Here is a 26826-nt window from a genome sequence, read left to right on the forward strand (position 1 = left end):
AATAATAGACTAGACTAGAGTACAGGAGAAGAGAGAAGCACAGAAGAAAACAAAACAGAGAACGGATCAGAATGTATTATAGGAAGCAAGGGTTAGTATCATTTCATGAAGTGTTTGTACTGGGTTGAATATAAAATGTATTTCTTACTGTGGACTGTGAACTAGACAGTGGCGGAAATAAGTAGGATGGAAGCACATCCCAGGAAGGGAACAGCCTCTTCAAAGGCTTAGTGGTAAGAGAAAGCATGAGATGTTTGCCTTCATTTATAAGCTGAGAAAGAACACACTCATCATCCATTCAGCAGATACTTTTAAGTTCTCTTTTAAAGCAACACACACAATGGGAATCACAAGGAAGAATCAGGTGGGATTCCCTATCTTGATGCGTTTTATGTGCCATCAGGACAGACAGACTGGTATGTAAGTAAATATCAGATAGATTTGAAAGAAAAAAACCCTGCAGAATAAACAGAATATAATAAGAAGAGGACGAAAAAGTTCTATCTAAGAAGATCTCAGAAAGTTTTATGAAAAAGGAGGCTTTTTCTTGAGGTCTGGAGAGACAGGTAGGAATTCAATAAGTAAAAATGCTGTGGGAGGAAACGACGAAGAGGTGCAAACATTCCAGGATGGGGAAGTGGTGATGAAGGTATGGAAAAGTAGAGGGCATATCTGGAGAATGGTGAATTGGGCCAGATCAATGAACCTGGGAGTAGAGAGAGAGAGTCGTTGGAAAGAAAGGCAGGAGATGGTAGATGGAGTCTGGATTGTGCAGGGTCTTGCCTACCTTGTTAAATAGTCTGGACTTTGCAGGCAAAAAAGAACCAGTAAAAAAAAAAAAAAGAAAAAAGAAAAAGAACCAGTAAAAGTTTCTGGTCAGAGTGTAACCTACTAGCTGATGTGTATTAGTAAGATTCCTCTGGTAGCAACATGAAGTAGAACAGATTAGTGGAAGTGGCAATGGGTAAAACAACTAAGAGGAAATCGCAAATCCCTGCATTACATTTATTAGGACCTTAACCATGGCGGGCAGTGGGGATGCAAGGGAAGGCACATCAGCCCAAGGTGGGCTGGGAACTCTGGGGGTCAACAGCTTCTCACAAGGATCAGAGTGGGTCAGCATCTGTCTCAGCCTCCAACTGTGATAACTCAGACAAGTTCTCTAACACTCTCTGCATTGGTTATTCCCTCTGTGAGTTGGGGAACATAACTCTGGCCTCTGATACAATCAGCGGAGCTGGGGAAAATAGAATGCATTCAACCACGTAAAGCATTTATAGCTCACTGGAGTAAAGGTGCCTTAAATCTACAACAATCTCAGCAGCCCCCAAGAAAGCCAATTGTTTAGAGTAATAGGATTAATGGGTGGCATTTTTTTTAGTCCTTACCACCTTCTTATTGTTGAGCTGCCTCAATTTCCTTTTTAAATGTTTTCTTACTTTTTGAGAATGAAAATTAAAGACCCGAGGGTCATGATAGAATTAAATGAACATTAAAGCAGGCCAGTTTCTATAACAAATGCTACCATTAATGCATAATAAATGATTATTTCCAGGAGGTACTACACATCATCAAATCTACTGATGTCCTTTATTTCTATGCATCCCAGATTCTTGATTCACTAAAATATATTAGATCATAATCTGTTAGGTAAGCAGAGATCTTGTTCACCTGATAGATCCCTATCACCTAACACAAGCAGACACCCAGCATTGACTGAATGAATGAATGAACGAACTACAGGGTCTTCCCTAGTGAGTATATTCTCCTACCAGTGAAATATCATAGAATTATTTTTTGAGGAAAAAATTAAACCTTATTTATTTTTTAATTTTTAAAATTTTTTATTATAAATGATTTACAATGTTCTGTCAATTTCTGCTGTACAGCAAAGTGACCCAGATATATATATATATATATATATATATATATATATATATACTTTTTCTCACATTATCCTCCATCATGTTCCATCACAAGTGGTTAGATATATAGTTTCCTGTGCCATACAGCAGAATCTCATTGCTACTCCAAATGCAACAGTTTTCATCTACTAACCCCAGACTCCCCATCTATCCCTCTCCCTCCCTCTCCCCCCGGCAAACCCAAGTCTGTCCTCCGTGTCCATGATCTGTTCTGTTTTGTACAAGACAGATCACTTGTGCCATATTTTAGACTCTACATATAAGTGATATCATATGGTGTCTGTCTTTCTCTTTCTGACTTACTTCATTCAGTATGAGAGTCTCTAGTTTAAAACCAAACCACTAGGAAAATACGTCACAGTCTTGAAACAGCAAACAGACAGGCTATATTATCATTTCAAGTAATACATTGGTAAAAAGACCACATGGTCCTCATCAAAACAATAAGGTGCCAGTACTAGGGCAAGAACAAAGGCCTTGACAGAAGTGGTATCTGGTAATGAGGGCCTGTCCCTCTTTTCAAAGGAGTCACAGCTCGCTCCTGAGTTGCTTACTTTTCCCCCCTTGACCTTCATGTTGCCAAGGGATTGTATCAATAGAGCTCTGTTATTTCAGGTGGCAAAGTAAGCAATACTGGGTTTAGGCTTTCATTGTATTCTGTTTTATTAAAACCAGATTTTTCCAAATCCGGTATTTCACAGCTCTCTTAATTAAGCAGATAACAGTTCCTCTTTCAGCTCATTCCTAAATCCTAGTGGTCAACACAATCAAGATCCCCTTTCCCTTCAAGGGTGAGTGTCACTGCAAGATTGTTCTGTCCCTCTGTTGCAGGCCTCGGGGCCCACCGTGGCTGCCACTGAGAGGGAAGATTCGCTTCCCATACCAGTGTGACATCGTCTTTCATGTTTTTGCTGGGTCTTCAGGCTGAAAGATCTAAATGTGTGAGCATTTTAAGAAAGGCGCATCTGCATCATGATGGCCAGAAATGAATACTCTCAAGGACCCTTTCAAAGTTCTTATCCAAACCACCGCTCCCAACTCCACATCTTAAAAATAACTTCATGCCCCTGTATATAAAAGAAAACCATGCATAACAAAACCCCAGAAGTCCCCTTTCCCCTTCTAAATTGGTGAGCTTGTGGATTTTGTTTTATTGTAGTTGGTGGGAAACGGCGATGTGTGTGTTGATCCTTATGGTAAATAGGAGAGTGGCAACAAACAGCAATGGGGAACTTCAAGGCTTCTCCAAGGAGCTAAAACTCAAAGAGCCTCCGCCAGCAGAGATAAAAATTGCTGGACCCTTCTCAGCCCACCTGTCTCACTGTAATTGTTACAATGTTTGTAAGGATCTCCCCACCCCAGCCAGAGGTGCATGGCAGTGCTTAATGCAGGGGTGCATTTTCTGCATGGATGCCTGACTGTCCTCACAGCAACTAGCGCTGCACCGAAACCCGAGGCCCTGCAGAAAGGGCTGCCAAAGAGGCAGAGGTGGGGGAAGCAGAAGGCTTCACCAGAGGATTTTTAACCTGGTCTGGAGAAACCCTTACCCCATCCTGGCTTGGGGGACAAACTGACCTTGCACGTGGCAAGAGTGCACAGATTTCATCAGCTCAGCCAAAATTCCAGAGGTTTGCTGTGGATGAGCCCAGGGACGTCCCAACCTGGGTCTGCATCTTTCAGGTGTTCTCTCTCTCTCTCTCTCCAGATTCTTCACCATGGAGTCCACTGCCTACTATACCCAGAACTTCTGCAGCTCTGCCATGGCGACCCCCAGCTGCTCCCTGCCAAGCTGGCATCAACATGGACTCCCCACACCACCCACCTTGGGCCTGCCCCCTCTGCCTGCTTCCCCCATCAGGTCACCATGACAGCTGGTGGCACATCCTTTCCCCATAGAATTATTTTAATCACAGAGTTCTTTTGCGGCACAGCAGGTTAAGGATCAGCATTGTCACTGTAGTGGTTCAGGTCGTTGCTGTGGCGTGAGTTCCATCCCTGGCCCAGGAACTTCCACATACCATGGATATAGCCAAAAAAGAAAAAAAAAAAAATACAACAACAAAAAGAATTATTTTAATCAGACCTAACAACATAAAGGAAAATGTCCAATGGGCCCAAACACATTTTTTTCCAAAGGGAAAAATATATTTTTTAAATGTATATATATATATATTTCTAAAATTTCTGAATTTTATTTCCTACAGACTGACTTCTAATGTTTGCCTCATTCTAATTTTTCTTAAGGAGCTGTACATAAATGATATGCTGAGGCAGAAAGGAGGTGTGATCAAGACTCTATGTTACAAGTGACAAAAATCTATTCAAAATGGTTCATACCATGGAAAGGCACAGGTCCAGGCTCATCTTCAGGCATGACTGAATCCACATATTCAAACAATGCCAGCAAGTGTTTGTCTCTCTCCATCCCTTGGCTCCCCTTTCCTCTGTCTTGGCTACATTCTTGGCTGAACTTTCCTTTGTTTGTGTAAAAAAGACCAGAAACTCTAGGCTTCAGGTTTTTACCAATCTAAAAATTCAAGAGGAAAAAGAGCTATACTTTTCCAATAGTTTCTGCTAAAGTCCCAGGGTTGCCTCTCATTGGCCCAGCATGGGTCACATGTCCATCCCGGAGCCAATCACTGGGATTTTAACTGAGCAAGGCCAGCCCTGGAGCAAGGAAAATGAGATCAGCTCTTCTTGAACCACAGAGACTATAAGCAGAGAAGGAGTGGGAAGAGGGGTAAGTCCCCAAAAGAAAATCAGGTGCTATTAACAACAGATGCTAGAAGACTAGACTGGCAAATGCCATCATCTCCATCTGCCTAGAATGAAGTTGAATAGGGCCATCAGATGGGCTGTCAGAAAGAAAGTGATTAAGCCTTTTGCTACAATTGATGGTATGCATGTGCTTAATGATAACAGATGAGATCCAGTGCCAGTGAACAGCTGCAGAAAAGGAGCCAGCAGGGTTGAGAGTAGAAGCCAAGCAACAATCCATCTTACAGCCTAAGAGTTCCCCCAAGTCTGTTTTACTACACGAAATGCCCAAACTGACTCAGGCACTTTTCAAGCTGCAAAACTTGCTCCCATGCTCAGTAGATATATTTTAAACTGCTTTATGACCAACAGTTAAACAGGAGGAAATTAAGGGAGAAAAATCAAGGGTACAGCTTCATGCATAAAACTCAGCCATACAATTAACAGAGCCCACATTAATCACACGTCAGTTAGGCCTCAGTGGTTTGATAGTTATTCGTCGACAGAAAAAAGCCAGTCCTGATAGTCAAAAAAGGCTGATGCCAATATAACTGAAAGACTTAAATGTAGGGCCCCTACCATTACTTAATCAGGTAGCCACTCTATTTGTGGTATTTGTGCAATATTTGGTAATTAGGTTTTTTAGTGTCTCTCCCCCTTTAGTTGCAGCTCTTTATCCCACCAACATTACTTTATCTAGATGTTCTGGTAGAAGATGAGATGTGTTTTTAATAATAATAAAAATGCTTGTATTTGTAGATCACTTTGTACTTTATAAAATGGCTCACTGGAGTCTTCCAGCAGCTTTTGCAGATAAGCAGGACAAATATTATTCTCCCCAGTAACTGCTGGAGTGTCTGGCTTGGACTTAGACTTGAAAAATGCCAATGGAACCCAATTTTCTTGGAGGCAGAATAAGGCATCTACTCCTTGTGACTGTGGGGCTTATGGAGCTTTTGTTCTGGAGTAAGGCACAGAACAGAATCACCCTTAGTACTTAGAGTCCCTGAGGTCACAAGTCAGCCCTGTGCAACTACAAAATCGTTAAATACACCTGGGTTTAAATAGAACAATAATTATACAGAGAGGGAAGAAAAGCAATCAAATAGAAAACATGAATAGATGTATTTCACAAGATAATAAAAAAGCACTCTAATGATGCTCACACTTGTATTGTGGTTAAGAATACTTCATAACTTCTCAAAATGCATTATCTCATTAGTCCTGAATCTCTACAGACCAGAAGTACTAGAAAGTCCACAGAACTTTGAGAAATATGATAAGAAAGAGACAAGGTCCTGCATTGCTGAAAGACCTCATCTCTTTTTGAGTTGATGATATAGTAAATATATTCAGGAAGTGGTTCTTTGTTTTAATAGAAAAATACTGGCCCCTTGGCTTAATGCTGGCTAGCTTTTTGCATGACTCTGGGGCCAATTCTTGGAACTACTATTCCCAAAAATGATAATTATAAAAAGGCAGCTGGATTTACTCTCTAAATCACTCACTTCTCCATTCATTTAGTCTACAAACTTTCAAGGACACAGTGCCAAGTTCTACAGTGGTGCAAGGGATGTAAAGATGGAAAAGTTATAGTCCCTGAACTCAGTGGCTAGACATGCAAGCCAACCATTACAGCAGCAGCAGTAGCAACAAATAACACCAGATATTTTTGAGGACTTACCATAGTCTAGGCACTGTGCCAAGTACCTTCCTTGTATTATTTCTTTTAATCTTTCCCACAGCCACTGAGGCAGACAATATTATTAATGCCATTTTACGGGTGAATAAATTGAGGCTCCAAGTGGTTAAGTGACTTGCCCAAGCTCACATGGGCAGTTAGAGGTGGACCTCAGAGCCAAGCTCAGGCAATCTGACCCCACAACACCTCCTCTTTGCTCTGTAACTCATACTTTGTATGAATGCACTAGTCATGACATGGATGAAGTTCAGTGGTAGCACAAGGGAAGGAGCAGTAATATACCCAGGAAGGAGTTAGTTAAACACCACAGGAAAGAGAGGATTTGAGCTGAGACCTAATGGATTTATAGCATTTTTCCCAGGCTGAATAGCTTTGTAAAGAGCATTCCAAGCAAAGGGAGCAGCATGGCCCAAGCACAAAGGCAGGAAGAGAAGCCGGGTACATTCTGTGATGTACAACTAGATCTGAGTGGCTTGGGCAGTGAGCAAAGGCTGGGGAGGACTGGGAGGCAAGGCCAGGGAGGAATGCAGGATCTGAATACTGTGCCTTAATTATATAAGGTACCTAAACCATTGTCTTCAGCTATGAAACGAATCTGCCATTTAATTTCTTCTGGCAATTCATAGCTCTCGCTGCCTGATTAACATCAGAGTGAGTTTGACCTTAGTCAGCCAGGGTCTGGTTTCCTTGGTGAACAGGCTCATTTTACTGTTACTGTTTAATGTCAAAGGTCTCTTCTCATAAAGACTTTAATATCATGTTTGTTTGGGTTTTGTTTTTAATCCTAAGAGAGATTGTAAATGTTATAAATTATCGATGGAATCTAAGCTAATCAGTTTAGATTCAAATTTGAATTCATCAAGTTGTATCCTTACTCCACATAATCACAAATGTGTATAAATATAATTGAGTTTAAAAGACTAGAAGAAAATAGGCCAATATTTTAAGAGTTGCTACTAAATACTGGAAATTTTTCTATAGTTTCTAAATTTTCCATAATGAGCATGTAACACTCTTAGGAGTACAGAGAGGAATATTTGTAGAGGGAAGACCAAATCAAAGTAGGAGTTCCTGTTGTGGCACAGTGGAAATGCATCTGGCTAGCAACCATGATGTTGTGGGTTTGATCCCTGGCCTTGCTCAGTAGGTTAAGGATCCAGCATTGCTGTGAGCTGTGGTGAAGGTTGCAGACATGGCTCAGATCCTGTGTTGCTATAGCTGTGGTGTAGGTTGGCAGCTTGTAGCTCCCATTTGACCCCTAGCCTGGGAACATCCATATGCCTCAGGTGCAGCCCTAAAAAGAAAAAAAAATAAAAGTAATAAATAATAAATAAAGTAAAATAAAAATAAAAGTAATGCACACACATAAATCAAAATTCAAATTTTCCCAAAGGACTAATAATGAAAATAATACCCTGTTTCTCACGTCTACCCTTAATCTCAAACCCCCAAAGTCAACCCACTAGCTCTCTAACTTGTTTATTCCACAGTTACATAGAAATACTGTAGTTTTTCTATGATTCTACAGTATGCAAAAATTTATACACTGTGTCTCAGTTTGTCCCTTTTAGACATTCAACTTGCTGCTATAAGATTTAGCTCACTATTATCAGCTCCCATCTGTCCTGCCCAGCTTCCCAACATAGTTATAACATATTTACTTCTCTATTGTTTGGTTACTTTTGAAATGTTGGGTAACAAACATACACCATCATTTCTTATTCCGCCAAATATAGTCTGTTCCCTAATAGCCCCGCTGGTACAGTGAGCACTCCTAGCCTTATCATTAGCTCTGCTATCTCTCTTTTTTGACATTCCAATCTTAGAGCAACCCAGGTGATAACATTTATATGTCATTCTGTAATGAAAATTAAATATCCCATGCTTTCTCTATCAGTTCATATTTTTTTGGTTTCGGGTTTTTTTTTTTTTTTAGGGCCCCACCCGCAGCACATGGAAGTTCCCAGGCTAGGGGTCAAATCAGAGCTGTAGCTGCCGGCCTACACCACAACCACAGCAATGTGGGATCCATACTGTGTCAGTGACCTACACTACAGCTCACGGCAATGCCAGATCCTTAACCCACTGTGCAAGGCCAGGGACTGAACCTGAGCCCTCATGGATCCTAGTTGGGTCATTGCCACTGAGCCACAAAGGGAACTCCATATCAGTTCATTTTAAAATCTGAAAACCAATACCAGCATTGACATTATTGGGATTATGTGAGCATTATTCATGGAGGAATCAAGTGTATTTGTGAGTGTAATTTCATTCTTCTATGTATCTGAGTTTCTTCTGGTTCTAAGACTATTTTTAAATTTTTCATTACATCAGGTATTCTATGAAGTTTCCTTTTTTTCTTCCCAGGAGCCCCTTCTCCCAGGGCCCTCTGTCCTGCTGGACTGTATGTCCGCCAGGTGCAATGGACAGTGCGGTTGATTCCCCAAATCCATTCCATCCCAAACAATTAGGTTGAAGAGATAGTCATGCTCTTAGTGAGGGTGTTCCCAGGCACCTCTCCTAAAACCCCATCACCCTACAGCACTTCCTATTCCTCCTCTGTTTTATTTATCATACTAGCATATGTCATCTAATTGCATAGCTGCTTATCATCTCTTTACCTGAATGTAAGCTCCATAAAGGCAGGGCATTTTGTCTGGTTTTGTTCTTGTTTTTGTTTGTGTGTGTCTTTTTTAGGGCCACACCCTCAGCCTATGGAGGTTCCCAGGCAGGGGTTGAGTTGGAGCTGTAGCTGTGAGCCTATGCCACAGCCACAGCCACAGCAACACCAGATCCCAAGCCATATCTGCTACCTACACCATAGCTCATGGCAATGCCAGATCCTTAACCCACTGAGCAAGGCCAGGGATCAAACCTGCGTCCTCATGGATACTAGTCAGATTCATTTCCACTGAGCCATGATGGGAACTCCCATTTTGTCTGTTTTATTTTCCACTTTATCCCCAGCACTGAAAAATAGTGCCTGGCACAGGAGGCACTGAATGAAAGAATCAAAATGACTTTATCTCCTTTGCTAAAGACTGTTCTGGCAATGGGCTGCCTCATAGGCCAGTATGGGCCCATGAGCTATGGAAATGTATTTGCTGGAAAAGAAAAGTCAGTCTTTCTCCTGCTAGTTATGAACAAAGAAGCATTTGCTCAGGTTGCTTCTGGCAGCCACGTATGACCAGGAGGAAAAGCAGCTTTAGGAGGCAGCTAATCCAGGAAGAGCAGGGCAGAAAGATGGTTAAAATCCTGGACCTTTGTCAAAATTTGAACCATTGAATCAATCTGGGAGACCTCCCTAATTTCAGTTTTTGTTTAAGCCAATTTGAGTTGAATTTTCTATTACGTGCAGACAAAGAATCTCACTGGGTACCTTAGCTCTGCTGAAAACCTGTCATCTTAGGAACTCCCTTCACTGCCTTTATGAACCTGAGTCACACTTTCCTGTACCCCATGTCTTCCTCTGTGGTTTACTTGCTTGTTTTATTGGGACACATACTGGATAGCATTCTGAGAAGTCATTTTTTTTCTAAGCCATTGAAATGTTTTCATTTCTCCCTCATACCTCCAAATTTTGAAAGCATCATTCAAATTGCCTTTTACCACCTGCTGCTATTGATGGGATATTTACATGAGATGGCTTTATTCTGGAAAATAAAATTGCCACACCTAGAAAGTAAAAATACAGATATGAGACCACATTTGTGTTTTGGAAAAACAAGAAAATATCTGTGACATACTTATTCTAAAAAATTATTTATTGTATTGTTTATTTGAACTTCAAATTTAAGTAGGTGTCCTGTATTTTGTATGTTAAACTTATTGGGACATTTTAGAAAGATATTTTTTCTATCCTTAATATTCTGAAATTTTGCCATGTTTCCAGTTGAGACTCTTTAAAAAAAAAAAATGCTTTATATTAGTGTTTCTGAGCCCCCAGAAAGAGGGTATGGTTGTTATTGACATGTTTAAATGTTGAGTCACCATTATTTCCAGGCCCTGGCTCTCTGTCAGCCTGGACTTGAGGAAATGGAGAAGGAAAAAAAAATTAAAAAGTTTCTTCCATCTTAGAGTTTGAAAATCTTTAAAGAGAGTAATTATCAGAGCAGAAGCATGGTATGGACTCTAGTCTACTCCGTATAGGTCTCGATTGTCTAGTAGAGTTAATCTGGTTTCAAACCTTGCCACCCAACCAGCATTTCAAACACATAACAGTGAACAATCTTAGGAAAGGGCCAAGAGTTCAGGCTGAAGGGCTTTGCTTTGTAATATTCTGGACACATCTCCAATTTCCCATGTAATTGCTCCACTGTGAACAAAGCATGGAGATACACTATCTCCAGAGGGGAAGGTTTTTCACTGGCAAGATACATAGTCCCTGTGGTTAGCTCTGAGTGAACCAGCCAGAAAGTAAATGAAGAAGCAGAGATAAGAAATGATCACCTTGGAAAGCAGTGGTAAAGTCAGGCAAGGTAAAAACAAAAAACAAAACAAAACAAACAAACAAAAAAACCAGGGCAAATAAATTAGGAGAACTGCAGAAATGAGACGGAAGAGATTTTAAAAATTGACTTTAGGCTCAGTGAACTGGACATGAAATTCCTTAGAAATTACCTAAACCAGCCCCTCCTTTATAGGTGACAATACCCAGACTAAGAGAGTGGAGGAGACTTGCCCAGAGTCACAGAACTAGACTAGACCAGTTCCCCTGATTCCCAGTCCAGTGTTTACTCCACTCCGTTGCTGCTGTGGTTTGGGACCTATTGCACAAGAGCCCTATTTAATCATCTTGACAGCCTCTGAGAATGATAAACTTTCTCTGCAATGATCTGACTCAGTTCAGGGTAGCAGCTTCACCAAATGCCCCCATTAAAATGCATTTAACTCCAGAGCAAGATTTTAGGGGGCTTAAAAAATGTTCCCTTGACCAAAAATATTGCCTGCACCCACCTTCCTGTGTGCCTGAAATTAAACCTTGATAATATCTGTTGTAATGCAAATGACTACCTTTAACATTTTTCTTAGATTTTTGAGGAGGCTCCTTAACAAAGAAGAAAGTCTTAATGGTATGTGACAACAGACAAATACATTGTGATTGGACAGGGGTAGGAAGACTGGGACCCATCATGTACAAATAGCAGCAGGTGCCTACCTCACCATCAACATTTCGTATCAGAACAAAGCAACAGATTGCTTTGTGCTCTAATCATTTGCCTGTCATCAGATTTTACTTTTGGTGTCTGATGTCACAGTAAGATATTTTAGTAGACCTACTTTCCTTGATTACTTGAATAATTCACATTTTGTATCTGAATATGGGGTGTTTTCAGCAGAACAAAGTCCCTTGAAATGGCAATTTTGATTTCAGCATTGAGACTTGGCTTGCCTGGACTCAAACTTGAGGAAAAATTTATTTCCCACACGTCCTTTGGATTTTTGAAGGTCATTTGCCTCCTTCTCTCTGTGGCCAAAAGTTAAGGAAGATGAAGATAGCCACTGGGAGTTCCCTGGTGGCCTATCAGTTAAGGATCCAGCATTGTCACTGCTGTGGTGTGGGTCACTAGGGTCGCTCAGGTTCAAACCCTGGCCCAGGACTTTTGCATACCATGGCTTCAGGAAAAAATAGAAAGATAGGCATTGGCTTTTTGTTAACAAAGAAGTAATGTTAATTAAAGCTGGTATAATATAGAGTTGATAGAGGCCAAGGATAGATTGCTATGCCTTGTTAAGAAGAGAATGCAGGTGGAAAGGTGGGGAAAATTAATGTAGACAGCCTTTTAAGAAGCTTGTCTATGACCAAAAAGAGAAAACCTTTTATTGGAATGTTTGGTTGGGACCTCCCATTGCTAAGAACCCAACATAGTGTCCATGAGGATGTGGGTTTGATCCCTGGCCTTGTTTGGTAGGTTGAAGGATCCAGCATTGCCATGAGCTTTGGTGCAAGTCACAGACGTGGCTCAGATCTGGCACTGCCGTTGCCATGGCTCCGATTCGACCCCTGGCCTGGGAACTTCCATATGCTGCAGGTTCAGCCGTAAAAAGAAAAAAAAAAAAGAAAAAGAAATATTTGATTGGATATTGATTGGTTAGTTGGTTTTAAAAGGTGGGAGACAGAAGCATTTCTATTACCTTGGGGGAATGAGTCAGGTCCTCAGCTTCTTCATCTGCATATTGCAGAAATGCTAATACCACTGCAAACAAAGTGTCTGTCCAAGGTCATTCAATTAGCCAAAGCATCGGGATTAAAATCCAGCTCCTTCAATAGCTTGTTGACTTGGGCACATAAGGTCTCTCCATTTCACAACTGTTTTTGGTTTTCAGTGGGTCCTAGACAGATGTAGGTGGCCATTCCTGTACAAATACATTTGAAAAGAGATGCAAGGTCGTCTTGGGCATTTCAGGAATAAGAAAAGTAAATACTTGGTCAAGTAAACACTTTTCATTCGTCAGATGCTAGGGTAAGCACTTAACCTATAATAAGCTATTTAAGCCTCACAGCAATAGATGAAGCAGATAGTTATCTATTCACAGTAAAAGAATTGCAGCTCAAGGAGATTAACTTGCCCAAGATCCTACCAGCAAAAGCCAAATCAAAGAACTGATGGCTTAAACCACTAGATTATCCTATCTCTCACAGGAATGCAGATTAACACTGATTTAAAAATTATAAATTAGTTAGTAATATTTTTAAATGTCTTGACTCATTTTTTTCTAAGCACAGCCTTATTTTTGTCCTGTTTTACCTTATTTTACTTTCAAACCAATGCTTTTTACTTTCAGACCAATATTTTACTTTCAGAGATAGCTAAAGCAGAGAACACTATCTCCATTTAAGAAGAGGAACATTGGAGTTACCGTTGTGGTACCGCAGAAACAAACCCAACTTGGATGTAGGTTCAATCCCTGGCCTGGCTCAGTGGGTTAAGGATCCAGTGTTGCTGTGACTGTGGTGTAGGCCGGCAGTTTCAGCTCCAGTTCAGCTCCTAGCGGGGGAACATCCATAAGCTGCAGGTGCAGCTCTAAAAAGGAAAAAAATAAAAATAAAGAATAGGAACATTGAAGCACATTCTCCTCTCTCCCTCTCTCTCTACCTCCCTCTGTCATGTGCACGCACACACATGCACATGCACACTACCCATTAGGGGGGAAATAACAGAGCTTGGGCAACTCAGTGGCCAAATTTGCTGCAGAGCTACCAGGACCCTAAAATGAAGAGATTCAGTCCTCTGCTGTTTTTAGCCAGTAGCACCTGGTGTCCAGGGTGAAGAAAATAAACCCATTCCATCAAAATGCCAGAACACAGGCCCTCGAGCTGCTTTATCAGAGGACCAGGTGAGAGGATTCATAAGTAATAACCAAGGAAACTATTTCCAAGTGGAACAAACTCTTAAAATAATAAATGTGGCAGGAGTTCCCATTGTGGATCAATGGTAATGAACCCAACTAGTACCCGTGAGGATGAGGGTTTGATCCCTGGACTCACTCAGTGGGTTAAGGATCCAGCATTGCTGTGAGCTGTGGTGTGGGTGACAGACGAGGCTTGGATCCCAAGTTGCTGCAGCTCTGGCGAAGGCCGACAGCTGTAGCTCCAATTCGACCCCTAGCCTGGGAACTTCCATATGCCCTGAGTGAAGACCTAAAAAGCAAAAATAATAACAATAATAATAATAATAATAAATGTGACCAATCTTGACCACTACTAGACGTCTTCCCTCTTCCCAGGGATCTACCGTGAGTCTGTTGGCAAGATAGAACTCTGTGGTGAGGAGGTAATTTGCATTTAGCTTTAGGAATAAAAGAGTAAACACAAGTTGGTCCCACAGATTGATGATAATTAACAGAGTAAAAGACAATATCTATCAGTTACAAAAAGGAAGCACTGGTTTGAAGAAGAAAAGTCATCCCAGGTCTGGTTTGTTGATAATTTGGGGGCAAGGGCTATGTCTTATTCATCTTCGAATACCCAGCACCCAATATAATGTCTGGGACACAGTCAGTGCCCAATAAATTTTGTTTAATGATTAGTGAACCTTAGCCAGAATATAATGATGGCCATGTCTGCCACTATGTTCCAATTCTCAAAAACCAAAAATATGTTTATGATTATGTTTATAAAATCTACTTAGTTGAACAAGGAAGATACTGAAATGATGTAAAAAAAAAAAACCTCTAGCCTGGGGAGTTCCTTTCATGGCTCAGCAGTAACAAGCCCGACTACGATCTATGAGGATGTAGGTTCAATCCCTGGCCTTGCTCAGTGAGTTAAGGATCCTGCGTTGCCACAAGCCGTAGTGTAGGTCACAGATGTGGCTCAACTCCCATGTCACTGTGGCTGTGGCATAGACTAGCAGCTGCAGCTCTGATTCAACCCCTAGCCTGGGAACTTCCAAATGCCACGGGTGTGACCCTTAAAAAAAAAAAAAAAAAAGAGCCAAAAAAAAGAAAAAAAGCGAAACAAACTCTAACCTGAATTTCCCAGGGAATTTCCTCAACTTTTAACTTCCATGGCTTGTAGCATTCTTATTTAATGAAAGCAATTCCATTTCTGTGCGTAAATTTCTAAACCAACCCATAAAATCATTTTATCTGAATATAGAAGAATAATAGCATTCAAATATATCATAGAACAATTATCCCATGGTAATCACATTTACTTGGCAACATGTATTTGAAAATCCAGTGTAAGATGGCAGAGAAAGAACTCCTGCTGGTGTCCCACTTCAGATTCAAGAATTCCTTCCTAAATCCCTTTCTATTATGCTTTACCTTCCATGGCCTATATCCATATATCTATCCAAATGAAACCTGCTTCTCCTCCTGTTTCCTGAGTCTCAGTGAGTGGCACCACCATCTACCTATTGATTCACGTCTGAAACTTTGGAAACATCCTCCCTCAGTACATCCCCTCACTCCCACACCACACATCCATATCCAAGCACACACATCTAATAGGCTATCAGGTACCAATGATACCAATGATTCTACTCAGCTACTGCTTTAGTACAGGACATTATCTTTCTAGCTTATTGCAGATGTTTCTGGGTTCCAGAGAGTAGAAACCTGTAAATATAATAAGTCTTCTTGCCATTCCTATGCATATAAAGTTTAACTGATCATAAGTCAGAAGAGAACAACAGTGAGCTTAAGAGATGTGACCTTAGAAGTGGATACACTCTCCAAAAAAAGGCACACTTATTCTTCAGGACCTTGGAGAGAACCAACCAAGGAAGTCAATAAATAGAGCTAGGCAAGTACTGCAACACTGGGATGGTAAACAAGGCAAATGTTGGAAGGAAGTTAGGTTAGACTTTCCAACCACAGGTTGTCACTGATTTTTTTCCATTATAGTTGGTTTACAGTGTTCTGTCAATTTTCTACTGTATAGCAAAGTGATCCAGTCACATGCACACACACATATATATATATATATATCATATTCCATCATAAGTGACTAGATATAGTTCCCAGTGCTATATTGCTTATCCATTCCAAAGGCAATAGTTTGCATCTATTAACCCCAGATTCCTAGTCCATCCCACTCCCTCCCCCGTGGAAACCACAAGTCTGTTTTCCAAGTCCATGAGTTTCTTTTCTGTGGCAAGTTTCATTTGTGCCCTATATTAGATTCCAGATATCAGGTTGTCTTTCTGATCCTTGAGTACATCAAGTCATATGACAGACTTTTGCTCCAGTTGTTTCCCTTGACTGCAACCCTCTACCCCTATATCTTTGTATAGCTGTTAGTGTCTCACCATTCAGGTCTCAACCCAAATGACTCGGCAGGAAAGCCTTTCCTCAGTCACCCTTATCCCATTTCCCCATTTCACTTTCTTAGTAACAGTTGACATTATTTGAAACTCTGTTATTTCTTCATTTGCTTAAGTGACTGTTGTCTCCCTGGCCTTCACAGAAGGTAAGCTCTGTGGGTGAACATGAGATTAACTGTCATATCTTTAGTGTTTAAAACATATCTGACACCCAGAAGGCACACTATAAATATTTGACAAATGAGCAAATGAAATAAGACAAGCCATGAGAACAGGCAATTAGATTTGAAGTTTAGAAGACTAGTGAGGACCTCGAACTAAAGAGTTGGAGCTAATACCAGATACTTACTGGTTTTGGAGAAATAGGATTCAAGATGCCATGTATAGATTTGTATTAGCATGACCCAGGTGGGGACAGGCATCTAACACACTCATTGAGTGCCAGGGAAATACTCCTTTTTTTTTCTTTCTTTTTTTTTTTTTTTTTTCTTTTTAGGGCCGTACCTGTAGGCATATGGACGTTCCAAGGCTAGGGGTCCAATTGGAGCTACATCTGTGGGTTTACCCCACAGCCACAGCCACATCAGATCTGAGCCACATCTACAACCTATATACCACAGCTCACAGCAACGCCAGATCCTTAACTCACTGAGCAAGGCCAGGGATGAAACCCACAACTTCATGGTTCCTATGAGGTTTCCGCTGAGCCATGATGGGAACTCCCCAATACTACATTTTAATTTCTAGAATAATTAATACATCTTAAACTAATAAAACAAGACAGTCCCTTATTTGGGCCTCTGCGAAAGCAACACTATTTCCGACTCATTTCCTCTAGAAAGTGATTTAGATTTTCTCAGTGACATTAGGTGCAACTGACCAGACAAATCATTGGGTGGGTTTGACCACTTCAGAGGTCAGTGGGTAAGAACCACTGCCCCAATCCCTCATTTCCAGAATTCTTAGGAAGGCTTGGGTTTTACCATTTGTCTCTGTCAATGGAAAAGGCTTATAGTGGTGGTAGGACAAATTATATGCCCAGGATTTGAATTTAGTAAACCACATATTATTTGGCTGGTGGTTTTAAATATTTTTAATTAACCACCCCAATTTTAGAAATCAACAGATTTCACATAAAAAATAAAGACTTCCAGCCCCTTTTTAAAACACAGTTGTTCTAGGAAGTCTCTTTTGGCCCAGTGGGTTAAGGATTCAGCATTGTCACTAGAGCAATTTGGGTCACTGCTGTGGCACTGGTTCAATCCCTGGCCTGGGAACTTTCATATACCACAGGCATGACCAAAAAAAGTTCTTGAAATTGAAATATTGACCCTTGAATTCCCACATGACAAAAATCACTTGACATGGAGGGGCCACTGCACCCCTGAAATGGTAGTTGTAGTCTCAGTGCTGCCACAGTCCCCAGGATTCCAACTGGGTAATACCAAGCCTGCTTCACTTATTTACTTTAACTGCATGGCTCTTGAAGGCATTTGAGTTTGAGGTCCTCCACTCTGAAATAAAAGGATCAGATGCTCCTAAGAATTGGAGACATGGGAATAATGAAGAAAATAAACTATCTGTAAGAAGTCAAAGTGTCCATTTTCCAAAAAAAAAAAAAAAAGCAACCAATTAGTGCTACATTGCTACGGACATTAACTTGCATGTGTTAATTATAAAGATATTTATGAGGATATTGACACTGTATTGCACAGTGTCTCCTTAAAAGAAGGGAATTGCATGCATGTTTAATGGGCACACATGTGCATACAGGTATGCACATAATAGTCAATAAATATTTATAGAATAGATTAATGAGAGGCTCAAAGTGTTAATCAAAACCCTAAACAATAAAAAAAAAATTTTTTTTTAATTTCTTGGGCCGCTTCCGCGGCATATGGAGGTTCCCAGGCTAGGGGTCGAATCGGAGCTGTAGCCACCGGTCTACGCCAGAGCCACAGCAACGCGGGATCCGAGCCACGTCTGCAACCTACACCACAGCTCACGGCAACGCCAGATCATTAACCCAATGAGCAAGGGCAGGGACCTAACCCACAACCTCATGGTTCCTAGTCGGATTTATTAACCACTGCGCCACGATGGGAACTCCTAAAAAAATATTTTTAACTGCTGCTGTACACCTTACAGCTTCTGAGCCCACTGTACTTCTCTTTATTTTTCCTTTTATTTTCTGCAGTTGTAGCCCGAGACTGAGAATCGAGATTTAATTAAAACCCATTAATTAATTGCAAATAAAACTGCTAGATCAAGTATCAGTTACTCTGTTTGCATTAGTTTAACATGGTCTGAAAGTGCATTCATTACTTTAATGAAGCCAGAACTCCTTGGTTTGGACATCTTGGTTCTAGCCGGGGCTCTGCCACTAACTGACTATGGTTCTTTGAGCAAGTCACTTGGCTCTCTGACCAAAGTTTGATCATCCATAAAATTATATGATCTCCATGGCTTCTCTCTGCTTTACGGTCTCTTATTTCTATAAAAAACAAAGACAGTGAGAGATAAGAGCTGGAAACTCAGAGCCAGCAGAGTCTAAGGAGAAAAGACCAAGAAGGGATTTTTTTCCCCCAATAATTAAGGCAAGGAAGCCTCCAAATGCCTCGGTTGCAATCCATGGTGGGACAAGAGAGGATCGTGAACTCATTAGCCGAATGTTGAGTAAAACTCAGGGAAGAAAAGAGAGTAATGAGAAGGGAGTCCAACTAACTGAAGACTGAGAGAATTCTAAAGAAAAAAAAAAAACATGGAAAGTTCTGCTAATTAAGCCATTTAGAAACTGAACAACTGAATATAATTCTTACTGAAGCAATAAGAAAAGAGCTAGAGGATGCGTGACAGTAACACGTATATGTGTTAATAGACAAAAACAGAATTCCCCCAAGTAACTTAGGACAAGCCCCATGAAAACAAATAGATGGCAGGTGGGAAACAGCACCTGAATTTCAATGAGAATTTTTTGTTTGTTAGTTTATTTATTTATTTATTTATTTATTTTGCTTTTAAGGGCTGCACCCATGGCATATGGAAGTTCCCAGACTAGAGGTCAAATCAGTGTTGCAGCTGCCGGCCTATACACCACAGCCACAGCAACACCAGGTCCGATACCACAGCTCATGGCAATGCCAGATCCTTAACCCACTGAGCAGGTATCAGACCCGCATTCTCATGGATACTAGTTGGGTTTATAACCACTGAGCCACAACAGGAACTCCTCAACGTGGGTTTTTAAAATATAGAGAGGAAGCACATAGTAAGTGCTCAGAAATATTTGTTGAATTAAATTCTATTATTAAAAGCTCTGGGAGTTCCCTTTGTGGCACGGTGGAAATGAATCCGACTAGTATCCATGAGGAATGCGGTTCAATCCCTGGCCTCTCTCAGTGGATCAGGGATCTGGTGCTGCTGTGAGCTGTGGTGTAGGTTTCAGAAGCAGCTCAGATCCTGAGTTGCTGTGGCTGTGGCATAGGCCAGCAGCTACAGCTCCAATTCAGCCCCTAGCCTGGGAATTTCCATATGCCTCAGGTGCGGCCCTAAAAAAAAAGAAAAGCAAACATAAATAAATAAATAAATAAATAAACAAACAAACAAATAAATAAAAGCTCTCATGTGTTTCACTACCTAAAAACTGTCACTTCAAAAAGTTAAAAATACAAACAACCTCAGTGATTATTCCTTTTTACAAAACGACTTGCTACAAATATATTTTATACTGAAATGTTTTCACCTTTAAAGCAAAACATGAAAACACTTCCATTTACAAAGATTTTTCATTAACAAACATATAAAAAGAGTTCAGCATCAATGCAGTATTTAGTTTTGCATCCACTTCACCTAACACAGTATCAGACACGGATGGATACATAAATTTCAATGAATGGATATGTCTTTTTGGCTATCTACTGCTGTATAACAAACCACCCCAATTCAATGGCTTAAAACAATGACTTTATCTTTCGTGATTCCAAAGGTAGACTAGGCTCAGTGGGCAGTTCTTCTGGTGGTTTCATTTGGGGCCTCTGGTGTGCTTGCAGTCAGATGGCAGCTTGGCACAGGTTTATCTGGAGGCTCACTAGGCTGCTGGGATGATGTGGCTTCCGTATCAAGTTTCTCCCTCTCTACGTAGACTCTACATGTGGTCATTCATCAATGAATGAATATGAAAAAATTATATTTGAGTGAGTTATATTTTTATATACTATCTGTAAAGTTCTTTTCTCCACTCAAGAAATATTTGTTGAGCCCCTACATCTGGCAGCACACTGTTCTTGTGTGTGGAGGAAAAATGGGGTCTCCTTTGCCCCACTCATATGTTAGCCCCTGAAGAATCAGAGAATTTAGAATTAGGGAAAAACATCTTTAACTGAAAGTTGGGACATTTAGTTGAAAATTTTTTAGTCTCTTTGTCATTGGCTCCAGCCTCCTCAAGCCTCAGGGGAAGTAGTTTTGCTGCAATAGCAGCAGAAAACCATTGCAAACTCTTGGGGGAGCAGTTACATGATGAAAGTGGTATGTGGGAGGGTTCATTTGGCAGCAGAAATTAGGGTTAGTGAGACACAATCTTAGATGCAAGTTGACCTAGGTCCAAACCAGTGTAGATGGAAAAGGAAGGAATTTGATTATAGATCTTGGTGAACTATAGAAAATGAATAAGAAACATGCCAAAGATTAGTGAAACTGGGAGAATAATGGTGCCATCAATAACAAAAACAAGAAGGAAGAATGGGGACACTTGGAAAAGGAGTCGTGTGTGGGAAGAATAGATCCATCCAGATTTGGACTTACTCATTGGGATAAGAGGACAATTGAACAGGGCTATGTGATAGGCAGCCAGTGGTTAATTTAAAAAAATGAAAAGAATGAGCAGCAGGCTAAGGATAAGAGAGAGAGAAGGGTGGGGATTCAGGAGCCGATGATCTGCTTCCATACTTGACCCCCTTGGCTTCAACACAACCTTACCCCACCAGCCAGTGAAGAGGGCCGTCCAGGCCACAATCAATGTCTAGATCTGAGACTTGGAATTCTGCAGGCCTGTCAAGTCACCCTGCTTCCTATGAAGATCCCAATACACCAGGAGAATCCAGGAAACACAGGGGAGAATGGATTGCTAGCAAGGACAGGATACCAAAGACCACTTCTTTGTGGAGTAGCCAGTAACTAAGTGAGTAAATGAGAACCCAAAACAGATCATTTTCTGACTTCCCCCCAAATTATTTTCAAAGGAGTACAATGTCACTACTTATTGTTACGGACGGAATGTTTGTGTACCATCTCAAACTTATTTATTGAAGACCTAACCCCAATGTAATATTAGAAGTTGAGGCTTTGGAAAGGTGATGAGGTTTAGATGATGGCATGAAGATAGAGCCTTCGTGATGGGACTCGTGCCCTTATAAGTAAAAGTATAGACATCAGAGCTTTGTTTCTCTACCACATGAGGATACAGCAGCAAGGCAGCCATCTTCAAGCCAGGAAGAGAGCCCTTACCAAAAACCAAACTGGCCAGCATCTTCACTTTGGATTCCCAGCCTCCAAAACTATGATAAATAAATATCTGTTGTTTGAGCTACCCAGTCAGTGGTATTTTTTTTTTAATAACAGCCCAAGTTGACTAAGACATTTATCCTTTGAGTAGGTACTATATTCTATATGGGATTGAACTTGGTGAACTCCCAATAAGCTCATAAATGGTTTGACATAAGTCAAGCTCCCTTTGGGAATAGCTTGTGTCTCCAACACCTGTGGTGCTGGATATTCCTGCCTTTAAGCCATGACAAATAAACAGTGCTTGTGTAGATGATGGCTGAGAACTTGAGTTCCTTTAGTTTTGTTGTTCTATGTGACCACTTGTAGTTTTTTTTTAATTTGTACTTAAAAGTTTAAAACAGTGGGAATTCCTTCTGGGTGCAGTTAGTTAATGATCCAGCATTGTCTGTGGTAGTGTGCATTTGATCCCCAGCCAGCACAGTGGGTTAAGAATCTGGCATTGCCACATCTGTGGTGTAGGTCACACCTGCAGCTCCAGTAAGATCCTTGGCCCAGGAACTTTCCTATGCTGTGGGTGTGGCCAAAAAAGAAGGAAAAAATGTTTAAAACAGTGAAACAGAGTGACTAGAGAGAGCATTTGAAAATATGCTCAAATGAATCTGAAGTCCAAATGCTTCTCTCATGTACTCTCGAAACCAAAGGACTGTTGGGTTAGGGGCCAATTCTAGCTAATGATAATATCAATCAATCTCAATAGTAGCGTAGTAATTGTTTAGCCCTTACATATCAATTTTTCTTTTAAGAAGGAGTGTTTTACTATTATTTGCTGGCATATGATGATAATAAAAAACAGACCAGCTTTCAATTAGCTTTATAATTTTAAAAGTGTCTCTATAGAAAATACACCCACTCATCACCTACATTCAGGGTAGACCATTCCCACAGCCCTGTCCTTGGTATGCCAGATAGAGCCTGACTCTGAAAAACAATAGCATAGTGATGTGACACTAAACGGCCTCAGTTCCCAGTGTGCATGGACACAGATCAGAATGAAAAGACCTATACTGGACTGAGGCCACTTCTGCATAGATTGCACAACCCACATGGGATAATTTGACTACCAGAAAAGTCAAATAACTTGCCTGAGTACCTAGTTAGTGAATTGCTGCCTAGGACAGACTTCTGGATCTCACCAATATCTGTCTTCTTTCTTTCCTTGGTAAACTGGTGGCTCATGTTCCCAGTCCCCTTGCATCTAGGTGGGGACATGCCACTCGTTCTAGCCAGTGGAATGAAGCAAGAAGTGATTCTTGACATTTCCAACCTAAGCAGCTAAAATAAGTCCTATCAGATTCTCCATGTCTCCTGGCTGGAGACAGAGAATCCAGTGGAGGACTCAGAGAACACAATAGATGGAAGGAGCATGGATCCCTGAATCTCTATATACAAGTGTGATCAAACGCAAGCTGGCCAGCTGGAGGGCGAGATACCACATGGAGTGGAACAAGCCAACTAGCTAAGTCCTCTTAGACTAGCCAGCCCCCAGCCAGATCTGTAGATTAGCACAGAGGTATGGGACAGCAAATATATAAATATATGGGTGGGCTGTGACATAAAATAGAAATATATCTTTAGGGTGTGAAGCCATTGGGATTTTGGTGTGATTACAGTTGTTTCTCCACAGTGACGCCTTGCCATGATTTGAATCAAGGTCAGTTTGACCCCAAAGCCTATACTCCCAGGGGCCACAGAGCATGGCTGGCAATAGACCCCACCTCCTAGCCCAGATTACCCAAATTACACATGGCTAGCCAGAAAACTATCCCTAAAATCCCAACACTCATGATCTCACCAGCGGTACTAGACTCTAGAAGAACCCTTGGGAAAATATCTGTGGCAGTTAACTTTTGCTACATAACAAAACACTTCAACACCAAATGGCTCAGAACAACAACAAAAAGAAAAAAAGAAAAGGAAAACATTGTTTTAGCTCACAATTTTGAGAGGCTGCAGTTTGGGTCTCCTGCACCTGAATGGTTCTTCCAGCCTGAGGCCAGACTCTGCTAATATCAGCTGGACACATACATCATACATCATGCATCATACATCCGTGATCAGCTGCAGAGTTAGCTGGCAGCTTGTTGTTTGTGATGGCTCATTGCTGCTCATGTGGTGTCTCTTCCTCCAGGAGACTAGCTTGAGCTTGATCATTTTGGTGGTAGCAGTTGCAAAAGCAGCTCCAGTGTACAAGCACTTTTCAAGATGTTCTCTTTGGCCAAATCAAGACAAATGGCTATGGCAAAAGTCAGTGCAGGAGGGCCTGGATACAGAAGGTGGGAACAAATTCGGTCATTACTACAATCAGTCTACCCCAATATCCAAGTCACTGTGTGGAGACCAGAGCACAACGCAAATGTGTCCTAGCCTTTATAGCTCATCAACTGGTTTCTTCCAGCCTCTGACCTCCAAGTTTCCAGCAATACAATGGGAGTACAATCTATGGGACAACATCATCAGTTGGCTTTTTGTTGTTGTTGTCGAGTTTATTGGAAACCACACTTGGGAGGAAGTGACCAAGTCATTGCTCCTAGGGCCGGTTTGGCAGAACCCTGGAGGCAGAGAGCCTTCTCCATCTGACAGAAGGATGGTTCCGCTGAGAAACCATCTTCCTGCAAAAAGTGAGTCATGATAAGAATAGAGTGCCAAACCTCCTTCGTACTCCTCAGTGTGGCAAGGTGGATGTGACCAAGGCCCTGGTGAGTGCACTGTTTTTCCTAAGAGGGAAGGGATAAAAGGCTGTCAGGAAAAAGAAAACTGCTATTGGAGCTGCTGCCCAATCTGATTTCTCTTATTAAAGTTTCCCTTTTGTCTTGATTTCTATGTTCAAGATCTTCTCTTTGTGGTTTGCTGTTGTTTCTATAAAAATGCCTTTCACTTGGCAACATCTTAGCCAAGAAAAGCAAAATATCTACCAAGAAAAAAGCACCACATATCTGTCATTTCAATGACTTAAAGCCAGAGCAATAATGAGTTGTTATGAGCTGAATAGTGTTCTCTCAAAATTCATATGTTAAAGTTCTAACCACCAGTATCTCAGAATGTGGCTTTATTTGGAAAGAGGGTCACTGCAGATGTAATTAGTTAAGAGGGGGTCATACTGGACACACACACAGAGAAAATGATGTGTGATGATAAAGGCAGAAATTGGAGTGTTGCAGCAGAAGCCAAGGAGCACCAAAGATTATCAGTAAACTACTGGGAGCTAGGATAGAGGCATGGAACAGCCTTTGGAGGTAACCAACCCCCCCCCCCCCCAATACCTTGATCTTGAACTTCTAGCCTCCAGAACTATGAGACAAAGCAGTTCTGTTGTTTAAGCTGCTCGGTTTGCGGTACTTTGTTTGGGTAGCCTTAATGAACTAATGTATGAGTGAACAGCAACCCATGACATGGGCTCTTTCAAATTCATATTCTTTCTTAATCCTTGCCACCGAGACTGTTGGCCCCAGTTCCAGGTGAGAACACTGAGGCTGGAGCAGCATGGCCAAAAGCCAGATTCAAACCCAGGTCTCCTGACCCTGTCTGTGCATTTTACTTTACAGGTTTTGGTTGTATAATGGTTGCTGACAAAGGGTGATGGAAAGGCAAAGATTGGAGCAGCAATTCTAAATGTAGCTATACCCCTGTTGTGCGATAGATTGGTTTCTGAAAGAATTAGTTCTTAATTGATTCCTTATAAACTCAATAATATTGTAAGTGCTCTCTGGCAGTTTCCTATTTAAAGGAACCTTGTGGGAGATCCTTTTGTATAGCCCAGGGTCTCTGGATTGTGAATGATCACCCACCTGTCTCCAAATTCATTTGCTTTGCAAGTGTAATATGTTTTCATATGAGAGATTTTTGTGAATGCAGTAGCCTGCCTTCAATCCTGCGCCTCTGCCTTGGCTGGTGGGGACTCAGTAAATGCTGGCTGTTCCCGTTGTGGTTAATGATGGCAATGAAGCACGCCCACCAGCAGCACTACCTTTTAAATACTCGTGGTGTCTGAAATGATTTCCTCCCATTTCAAGCCATTTTGAGCATCCTCAATTTAAAAGCATTGCTTGGGTAGAAAAGGGGAAAAACATCATTTTGTTAAATGCCAACATTTAGCTATTAATTACTCCCTAACTATTAGTGAGCTTTGTGTTAATTACTATTCAAAATACCTAGGTGTTTGTAAATTAGCAGGTGTTTCATTTCCTTTTCTGGGTCTGCCTTTAGGCTGTCTGTGCAGAAAGATTCCCCAGGGGGATGCATATGGTTCACTGGACTGGGGACAGCTATGGCCAGAGTGACTAGAATTTTACTACTTTAATAAGAGCCTCTATTTGGGAATGTGGGTTTTCAGGGGTTTTGACTAGTTCTAAGAGTCTTTCCTGCAACTGTGTGTATTTTTAGTTAATTTGCTAATTTCACAGGCATCATCTAAGTATCTACTCAGTGCCAGGCATTGTGGTTGGCCCTCAAAGATGCAGAGATGAAGCGGATTCTGCCCCGCAACTGTGTTATTATTAGCTAATTTGCCAATTTCACAAGCATCATCTGAGTATCTACTAAGTACCAGGTATTGTCCTTGGCCCTCAAGGTAAAGAGATGAAGAAGACTCTGCCCCTCCTTCTCACAACCTCACCATCTATCGGGAAGATGCACGTGGGAGTCAATAAACCCAACAATGTGATAAGTGCTATATTAGAAGGCTGGAGAAAGGCACAAAAAAAGGTTGAGGGCACAGAAAAAAGAAGCGCTACACTTTGATGGAAATGGCAGAAACCATTTCCCAGAGTTGGTGGCATTCTCACTAAATCTTGAAGGATGAGTAGGAGTATGCCAAATGCATAATGTGACAAAGGACATTTCAAGAAAGGAGAGCAGTGCACACTGAGATGCAGCTATGAGAACCTGGTGCTTGGAGACTGGTGGGTGACTAGACACGGGAGGTGATGAGGGCATAGCAGCAAGTGAATTTAAAATAGTTTTCTGGGACAAGATCCCAAGGGAGCTTGAACATTAGTCCATAAGAAATGTGGAGTCACCGAAGGATTTTATCTTGGAAGGAGAGCCTGATTACATTCGGTGGAATGGAAGATGGCCTGAAATGTGAAAGGCTGGAGTTAGGGGTTTACCC

The 26826-nt window shown here is 41.2% G+C and overlaps 1 protein-coding gene across 15 annotated transcripts in view; it reads right to left on the bottom strand.

The window, feature by feature from the left end:
• Positions 1 to 26826, bottom strand: part of LOC100151788 (flavin-containing monooxygenase 5-like) — a 281467-nt gene that overhangs the window by 233821 nt on the left and 20820 nt on the right. For 3 of the 15 annotated variants that reach the window (XR_002343365.2, XR_014843939.1, XR_014843933.1), the window contains exons 2-4: positions 13246 to 13409; positions 12520 to 12741; positions 4263 to 4452 (exon numbers count right to left, since the gene is read on the bottom strand). The gene's annotated coding sequence lies outside the window, so the exon portion shown is untranslated. Of the gene's footprint in view, positions 1 to 4262; positions 4453 to 9955; positions 10060 to 12519; positions 12742 to 13245; positions 13410 to 13873; positions 14027 to 23654; positions 23980 to 26826 lie in introns of those variants that run through there. The other 12 variants (XR_014843938.1, XR_014843940.1, XR_014843930.1 and 9 more) reach the window with 8 other exon arrangements.

Source organism: Sus scrofa, chromosome 4 (genome assembly GCF_054392235.1).
Source record: "Sus scrofa isolate SSC_HxYL_T2T_F1_AM1 chromosome 4, Sscrofa_HxYL_maternal_Yorkshire_Landrace_v2.0, whole genome shotgun sequence".
NCBI classification, from domain to species: domain Eukaryota; kingdom Metazoa; phylum Chordata; class Mammalia; order Artiodactyla; family Suidae; genus Sus; species Sus scrofa.